Source organism: Trachypithecus francoisi, unplaced genomic scaffold (genome assembly GCF_009764315.1).
Source record: "Trachypithecus francoisi isolate TF-2019V2 unplaced genomic scaffold, Tfra_2.0 Lachesis_group6, whole genome shotgun sequence".
NCBI lineage: Eukaryota > Metazoa > Chordata > Mammalia > Primates > Cercopithecidae > Trachypithecus > Trachypithecus francoisi.
Genome location: NW_022681471.1, coordinates 97,304,580 through 97,313,442, shown reverse-complemented (window position 1 = coordinate 97,313,442; position 8,863 = coordinate 97,304,580). Strand labels below are relative to the sequence as shown.

The 8,863-nt window shown below is 38.9% G+C and overlaps 1 pseudogene; it reads right to left on the bottom strand.

Annotated features, from left to right (window-relative positions):
* Positions 1–6,479: 6,479 nt before the first annotated feature.
* LOC117077271 lies at positions 6,480–7,541 on the bottom strand (annotated as a pseudogene).
* Positions 7,542–8,863: the final 1,322 nt, after the last annotated feature.

Genomic DNA, 8,863 nt, shown 5'->3' with positions numbered 1-8,863 from the left:
TGGGTGGATTACCTGAGGTCAAGAGTTCAATACCAGCCTGGGCAACATAGTGAAACCCCGTCTATACTAAAAATACAAAAAGTAGCTGGGCGTGCCTGTAATCCCAGCTACTCGGGAAGCTGAGGCAGGAGAATTGCTTGAGCCCATGAGGCAGAGCTTGCAGTGAGTCGATATTGTGTCATTGCACTCCAGCCTGGATGACAGAATGAGACTCAGTCTCAAAAAAAAAAAAAAGGAAAGAAAGAAAAGAAAGAGCTTTACCTCCCCAATCTAATCCATGCCTTGGGATCACCAGCGTTAGGTTTGGTTAATTATACTTCTATATCATTCTTTATGTTCATACAAAAATATACAAATGCGTGTGTATTAATTACTCAGGGTTCTTGGAATCAGCTTTGTTTGGGGCACAATGGCAGACACCAAGATGAAGCTGTACATAAGACATTTAAAATGTAGTGATAACAATTCCCTCTTTTGAAAAAGCATAAAAATCAATACATGTTTTTAAATGTTCAGCAGAACAGAACTAACAAACATGAGAAATAACATCACCAAAAAAAAAAGAACAATCATCTTCAACTAATACACATTGTTGTGATGCCACTGAACGCAAAGGAAAATGTAATCATGCTGAGCAGGTAGGAAAGCGGCATTAAGCTTCAATTCCCCTTCATTTGAGGGTGACAAGGGGTGAGGGAACAGGAAGAAAAAGCTGCCCTCTCAGAGTATTCACCAGACACCTAGTTTTCAACCCTTTAAAAATCTAATTAAGGCCGGGTGCAGTGGCTCACACCTGTAATCCGAACACTTTGGGAGGACCAGGTGGGCAGATTTCAAGCCCAGGAGTTTGAGACCAGCCTGGGCAACATGGTGAAACTTCATCTCTACTAAAAATACAAAACTTAGCTGGGCATGGTGGTGCACACCTGTGGCCCCAGCTACTCAGGAGGTTGAGGTGGGAGGATCACCTGAGCCTGGGGAGGTTGAGGCAGCAATGAGCTGTGATCGCGCCACTATACTCCAGTCTGGGTGACAGAGTGAGGCTCCTTCTCAAATAAATAAATAAAATCTAATTAAAGGACCCTGCATTACAAAGGCCATATTTTTGGCCAGCTTTTTTCAGACTGGCAGATTTTATCCAGGCATTTAGGAAGAAAAGCAATGCAAAAAAACATTGTTTTTCTTTTTTCTTTCTTTTCTTTTCTTTTCTTTCTTTCTTTTTTTTTGAGACAGAGTCTCACTCTGTTGCCTAGGCCGGAGTGCAGTGGCATGATCTTGGCTCACTGCAACCTCCACCTCCCGGGTTCACGTGATCACGTGATTCTCCTACCTCAGCCTCCCAAGTAGCTGGGACTACAGGCGTGTGCCACCACACCGGACTAATTTTTGTATTTTTAGTAGAGACAGGGCTTCACCGTGTTGGCCAGGCTGGCCTCAAACTCCGGACCTCAGGTGATCCACCGCCTTGACCTCCCATAGTGCTGGGATTACAGGCATGAGCCACTGCGCCTGGCCCAAAACATTGTTTTTCAATGCCTACTATCAATAGTGTTACTCCTAAGGAAAATGATAGAATAAACTTAGATAGCATCTTATGTAGCTTAACGAATTTAACCATGGTCCAGTGTAGATCTAAATGAAGAATGATCCAGGTGTCTTCTGGAAGCCCCTTTCTTATCTGCATACTATTTCATGCAGAAGTTATACTCTAGAATCCGATGAATTCATCCATGGTATGTAGAAATATTGCTAGAGGCTGCAACCATGGTAACCTATCAGCCTCAAGCTATCTGGTTACATGGCCCCAGGAGAGTGGTAACAACTCTGTGACTCAAATCTGTAAAAGCAGGAACTTTGGACCACATAACTAAGATTACTTTCAGCGATAAGAGTCTATGGAAAATTACTAAGCTTGTCATTATTTTTGTTCAAAAGTAACTTGTTTACCGACCTACCTCAGAAATATTATGAGTGTGGTTCCAGACCACTGCAATAAAGTAAATATCACAATAAAAAGAGTCACACAGATTTTTCGGTTTCCCAGTGTATATAAAAGTTATGTTTATGCTATACCGTAGTCTATTAAGTGTGCAATAGCATTATGTCTAAAAAAATGTACATACCTTAATTTAAAAAATATTTTACGGCCGGGCGCAGTGGCTCAAGCCTGTAATCCCAGCACTTTGGGAGGCCGAGACGGGTGGATCACGAGGTCAGGAGATCGAGACCATCCTGGCTAACACGGTGAAATCCCGTCTCTACTAAAAAAATACAAAAAATTAGCCGGGGGAGATGGTGGGCGCCTGTAGTCCCAGCTACTCGGGAGGCTGAGGCAGGAGAATGGGGTAAACCCGGGAGGCGGAGCTTGCAGTGAGCCGAGATCGCGCCACTGCACTCCAGCCTGGGTGACAGAGGGAGACTCCGTCTCAAAAAGAAAAAAAAAAAATATTTTACTCTTAAAAAATTCTAACGATGGCTGGGAGCTGTGGCTCGCGCCTGTAGTCCAGCATTTGGGAGGCCGAGTCAGGAAGATGGCTTGAGGCTAGGAGTTTAAGACCAGCCTGGGCAATATGGCGAGACTCTGTCTCTTTAAAAAAAAAAGAAAAGACAAGAAAATACTAACAATCATCTGTGCCTTTAGTGAGTTGCAATCCTTTTGCCGATGGTGGGTCTTGTTTCTATGTTGATGGCTGCTGACTGATCAGGGTGGTGATTGCTGAAGGTTGGGTGGCTGTGGCAATTTCTTTTCTTTTTCTTTTTTTTATAATTTCAACTTTTATTTTTGATTCAGGGGATACATGTGCAGGTTTGTTACATGAATATATTGTGTGACATTGAGGTTTGGGGTACAAATGATCCTATCACCCAGGTAATGAATATAGTATCCAATGGATATTTTTCAGCCCTTGCTCCCTTCTCCCCTCCTCCCTCTGGTAGTCCTCAGTTCTGTTGGTCCCCTCTTTGTGTTCATGTGAACTCAATGTTTACCTTCCAATTATAAGTGAGAATGTGCAGTATTTGGTTTTCTGTTCCTGTGTTAGTTTGCTTAGGACAATGGCCTCCAGCTCCAATCACGTTGCTGCAAAGGACAAGATCTTGTTTTTCTTTATGGCTGCATAGTAATCCATCGTGTATATGTACTACATTTTCTTTATCAAATCCACCGCTGATGGGCACCTAGGTTGATTCTGTGAATAGTGCTGTGATGAACATTCAAGTACCTGTGTCTTTTTTGTAGAACAATTTCTTTTCCTTTGGGTTTATATCGAGTAATGGGATTCCTGGGTTGAACAGTAGTTCTGTTTTTAGCTCTTTGAGAATTCTCCAAACTGCTTTCCACAGTGGCTGAACTAATTCACACTCCCGTCAACAGTATATAAGCATTCCCTTTTCTCTGCAGCTTTGCCAGCATCTGTTATTTTTTTGTCTTTTTAATAATCATCATCTTGACTAGTGTGAGATGGTATCTCATTTTGGTTTTGGTTTGCATTTCTCTGATGATTAGTGATGTTGAGCTTTTTTTTAATGTTTCTTGGTCACATGCACGTTGTCTTTTGAGAAGCATCTGTTAATGTCCTTTGCCCAATTTTTAACAGGGTTATTTGGTTTTTGCTTGTTGAGTTGTTTAAGATCCTTATAAACTCTGGATATTTGGCCTTTGTTGGATGCATAGTTTGCAAATATTTTCTCCCATTCTGTAACTTGTGTGTTTACTCTGCTGATAGTTTCTCTTGCTTTCCAAGCCTCTTTAGTTTAATTAGGTCCCACTTGTCAATTTTTGTTTTTGCTGCGATTGGAGGACTTAGTCGTAAATTCTCTGCCAAGGCTGATATCCAGAATAACATTTCCAAGGTTTTCATCTAGGATTTTTATAATTTGAGGTCTTAGATTTAAATCTTTAATCTGGATTTTGGCGATTCTAATACATATGTACTGGTATCTTGTTTTAATTTGCATTTCCCTGATGACATACAATGCAAGCATCTTTCAAAAAATTTTTTTTCTTTTCTTAATTTTTTTGGCTCCCCACAGGAAATGAAACCATTATATGCTTATTTGCCACCTACCTTTGGTGAAGTATCTGTTAAAATCTTTGACTTATTTTTTGATCTGGTTCTTTTCTTATTGTTGAGTTTTACCTTGTATATTCTGGATAACAGCCCATTATCAGATATGCCTTTGGCAAATATTTTCTCCCAGTCTGTGGCTTGTCTTTTTATTGTTTTGATAGTGTCTTTTGCAAAGCAGGAATTTTTAATTTTAATGAAGTCCATGAAGTTATTTCATGGGTCATGCCTTTGGTGTTGTATCTAAAAAGTCATCACCAAATCCAAGGCTATTTAGATTTTCTCCAAAATTATCTTCTAGGAGTTTTATAGTTTTGTGTTTTACAGTTAGGTTTGTGATCCAGTTTGAGTCAATTTTCGTGAAGAGTGTCAGGTCTGTGTCTAGAGTTATTTTTTTGCATGTGGATATCTAGTTGTTTCAACACCATTTGTTGAAATGTTTATCTTTTCTCCACTGTAGTGCTTTTGCTCCCTCAACGATCAGTTGTATTTCTGTGGGTCTGTTTCTGGACTCTCTGTTCTGTTCCATCGATCTATTTGCCTATTCTTTCATCCATACCACATGCTTACTGTAGCTTCATAGTAAGTCTTTAAGTTGGGTAGTGTCAGCATTTCAACTTTGTGTTTCTCCTTCAACACTGTGTTGGCTATTCTCAGTCTTCTGTTTCTCTGTATAAACTTTAGAATTAGTTTGTCAATCTCTACAAAATAAATTGCTGAGATTTTGATTGTGATTGCATTAAATCTATAGATCAAGTTGGGAAGAACTGCCATCTTGACAATATTGAGCCTTACTATCCATGAACATGGAACAGCTCCTCATTTATTTACTTTTTCCTTGATACTTACACCTTTGTCAGCGTTTTACGGCTTTCCTCGTGTGTATCTTGTACATATTTTGTCAAATCTATACTGAAGCATTTCGTTTTTGGGGGTGCTAATGTAAATGTATATTTAAAGTTTCAAATTCCACTTGTTCATTTTTGATATATTAGGAAAGCAATTGACTTTTGTATATTAACTTTATATCCTGCAACCTTGATATGATGACTTTTTTTAACTTTATGTATATATATTTAATTAGAATAGACATAAACCAAAAAGAAGAAAAAAGTCAGAATAAAGTGTCACTATCATTTTGTTTGCAAGGAGGAGTCAGGAAATGGAACAAATTACCAGAAAAATATTCTAAGACCATCTTGAAGTAGCTAGGTTACATAATCTTAAGAGTCAAATGCCAAAATTAAGCCTTATACCACTTAATCCACAGATGAACAAAAGGGGAGTCAAAAGTTTATCCTATTTAGTGTAATAATTTTTACATAAATATATAGCGATTTGTTTCTCACAAAGTGGTACTGGCAACTTTTAGTAGAAAGAAGTTTCCATTATGCATTGACTAAAAAAATCTCAAAAACAACTAAGCAGCTATGCTATAGCTCAGTAAGTACCATTAAACTGTTCTGTGTACATTTCAGGTTAATACATTTAATGGCTAGTGTACATTTCAGGTTAATAGAGAACTACATTTTGGATTTTAAAAAGGCAACAATAATTATATTTTGGCTTCTAGTCTAGATGCTTAACATAGTTAAGGCAACAGTTCAAGTTGTTGCCTTTTAAGTGAAGGTAGTCAAAATTTAAGAACAATCATCACAATTTCTTGCAACCTACATACACTGTTTGATGCTTACGTGGAATGAAACCGGTGTTCTTAATTGGCATGTTACACACACACACACAAACAGAGTTTTTTAAAAAATCAAAGGCAATCATTCTAAAGGTACTATGGTAGCATGTTAAAAATGCGAATATCCTATAGAACTAAAGTAATATGAGCAGCACTACTCATTACCTAGGAGAAAGGTGACTGGTTTTCACACAAAGCTATACCTGTATCAGTCATCCTAATCACAATGGCTTAAAAAAGCATCAGATTTCCGGTAGAGAAACTATTCTAGGAAAGTCAGTAAATCTCTTGAAACTTTCACCTCTGTAAAACCAGGATAAGGCTACAACTATTTTGTAATCTGAACAAGGTATCAGATGAAATAGTAAGATTCCCAATCATAATGTAAGATAGAAGGCCAGGCAAGGTGGCTCACGCCTGTAATCCCAACACTTTGGAAGGCTGAGGTGGATGGATCACGAGGTCAGGAGTTCGAGACCAGCCTGACCAACATGGTGAAATCCCGTCCCTACTGAAAATACAGAAATTAGCCAGGCATGATGGTGCAGGCCTGTAATCCTAGCTACTCAGGAGGCTGAGGCAGGAGAATCACTTGAACCCGGGAGGGAGAGGTTGCAGTGAGCTGAGATCGTGCCACTGGCACTCCAGCCTGGGTGACAGAGTGAGACTCCATCTCAAAAAAGAAAAAAAAAAAGATAGAAAGGTCCTCATGCAGCATATGCTCGCTGGCTCTGGGAAAGCTACATGTGCATAATACCGAAGTTGCCAAAGAAGGAAACTGGAGACGTTCAGCTACATTTCCATGGTGCCGTGAATTTTAAACCTCAGGAATGGTGTGGTCCATTAGGCTTTTCATAATGCTTGGTGCCATCCACTTAATAATATGTTCAAAGATAAAGGCAGGTATGATTGTAATAGTAACTACAGTCCCAGATGTTGACAGTATGTCTGCAATTTGAGAGTCCTTCAATCCAATGACATTCTGTCCATTGATTTCACAGATTTTATGTTCTGTGAGAAGACCATTTCTGGCTGTGGAGCTATCTTTCACTATGGATGTTATTTTTCAATTTTTAAAGATAAAACCAACATGTCCAGTGCTATCCTTATGCATGGTAATCGTCCGTTTGAAGGGCCTGTCACGAATGGTCATGGTAATCTTCTCTTCTCTCCAAAAGCCTGTTTGAGCACCTTGTGCACTTCATCAGAGCTTCACTCTGCACAGTTTTCACTATTAATCTGGAGCACTTGGTCCCCAAATCTCAGACCAATCAATGAGGCTGGAGAATTAGTCTGGACTAGCTGAACAAATATACCATTATCTATTGATTTAAGCCTGAGTCCAATTTTTCCATTTTGATCCTTACACAAAATGACTTCACGAATCCTTTGCTTAATTTCTGCTCTATGAATTCCAACATCATTACCAGCTACAGGAGCCACCATATAGTTCATACTGGAACTTCTTGCTACCAGCTGCCCCTGAATTGGTGCACCAGAAACCATGACCACATTTACATATATTTTTTCTTCATTTAAACTCAGGCCCATGTATTAAGAGAGCTTTGGATACAGTTTGGGATAGAGATTTCCATCTTGTCAGATGGAAGCAGAAGCTTCTGACAAAATTGCTGGATTAGCAGAGTTTGCAGAAAAAATATTTTGAGCCCCAATTATGTTGTCTACCTTCAAGTCTTCAAGAGATGGATAGAGAGACATTTTTGCAGGGTTCTTCTAGCCCACAAGGACCCACTCACTGCCGCTGCCTCTGGTCACTGGCACCAACTTCTCTATGATGACTTCTTAATTCCAAGAGTGTTTGCCAACTCTCTTGAATTTTCTACATAGATGACCATGCCATCTGTGAACAAAGACAGCTTTATTTCTTCCTTCTCAATCTGTATATCTTTTACTTTTTTTCTTGTCTTACTGCATTAGCTATGACTACCATTACAATGTTGAAAAGCAGTGGTAAGAGGGGACATTCTTGCCTTTTTCCTAATCTTACTGGGAAAGCTTCGAGTTTCTCACCAGAGGTGGTTTATTCTAAGGGATTGGCTCATGAGATTGTGGGGGTTGGCAAGTCTGAAATCTGAATTCAGGTGAGAGTTAATGTTGCAGCCTTAAGAATTCCTCCTCCTTCAGTGAACCTCAGTCATTGTTTTTAATGCTTTCAACTGATTAGATGAGGCCCACCTACATTATAGAGGTAGCCTGCTTTATTCAAACTCTAGTGATTTAAATGTTAGTCACATCTAAAAACATATCTTTACAATAACATCTAGACTGGTGTTTGAGCAAACGACTTGGCACCATAACCCGGCCAAGGTGATACACAAAATTAACCATCACAATATATAAACAGATTATAGGGATTTTTAAATTTGCTTTTCACACAAGCAGAATCATACTATATGCTTTTCTGTGGAACTTGCCTATTATCTTACAATAATATGTCATATTATTGATAAAATAATATCTCATACTTATCTCTCCAGGTCAATCCTTTTAGCTATTACTCTTTCTTTTAAATAGTTGGGTAATAAAAAGGAATGAGATCAGGTCCTTTGCAGGGACATGGATGGAGCTGGAAGCTATTATTCTTAGCAAACTAATACAGGAACAGAAAACCAAACATCACATGTTCTCACTTGTAAATGGGAGCTGAACAATGAGAACACATGGACACAGGGAGGGCAACAACACACACTGGGGCCTGTCTTGGGGACGGGAGGAGGGAGAGCATCAGGATAAACAGCTAATGCATGTGGGACTTAATACCTAGGTAATGGGCTGATAGGTGCAGCAAACCTCCATGGCACATGTTTACCTATGTAACAAACCTGAACGTCCTACACATGTATCCTGGAACTTAAAATAAAATAAAATAAAATTTAAAAATAAATAAATAAATGGTTGTATAATATCCAACCATTTGCCCGTTTTTGGTGGGGAGATTATTTCCAGTTATGACCAATGCAAAAAAATCTTTACACGTATATATTTATGTATTGGTACAAGTATTTCTACAGGTTACAGTCCCAAAAGTGGGATTACTGTGTCAAAGAACATGTGCATCTTTCATTTTAATAGATTCTACCAAATT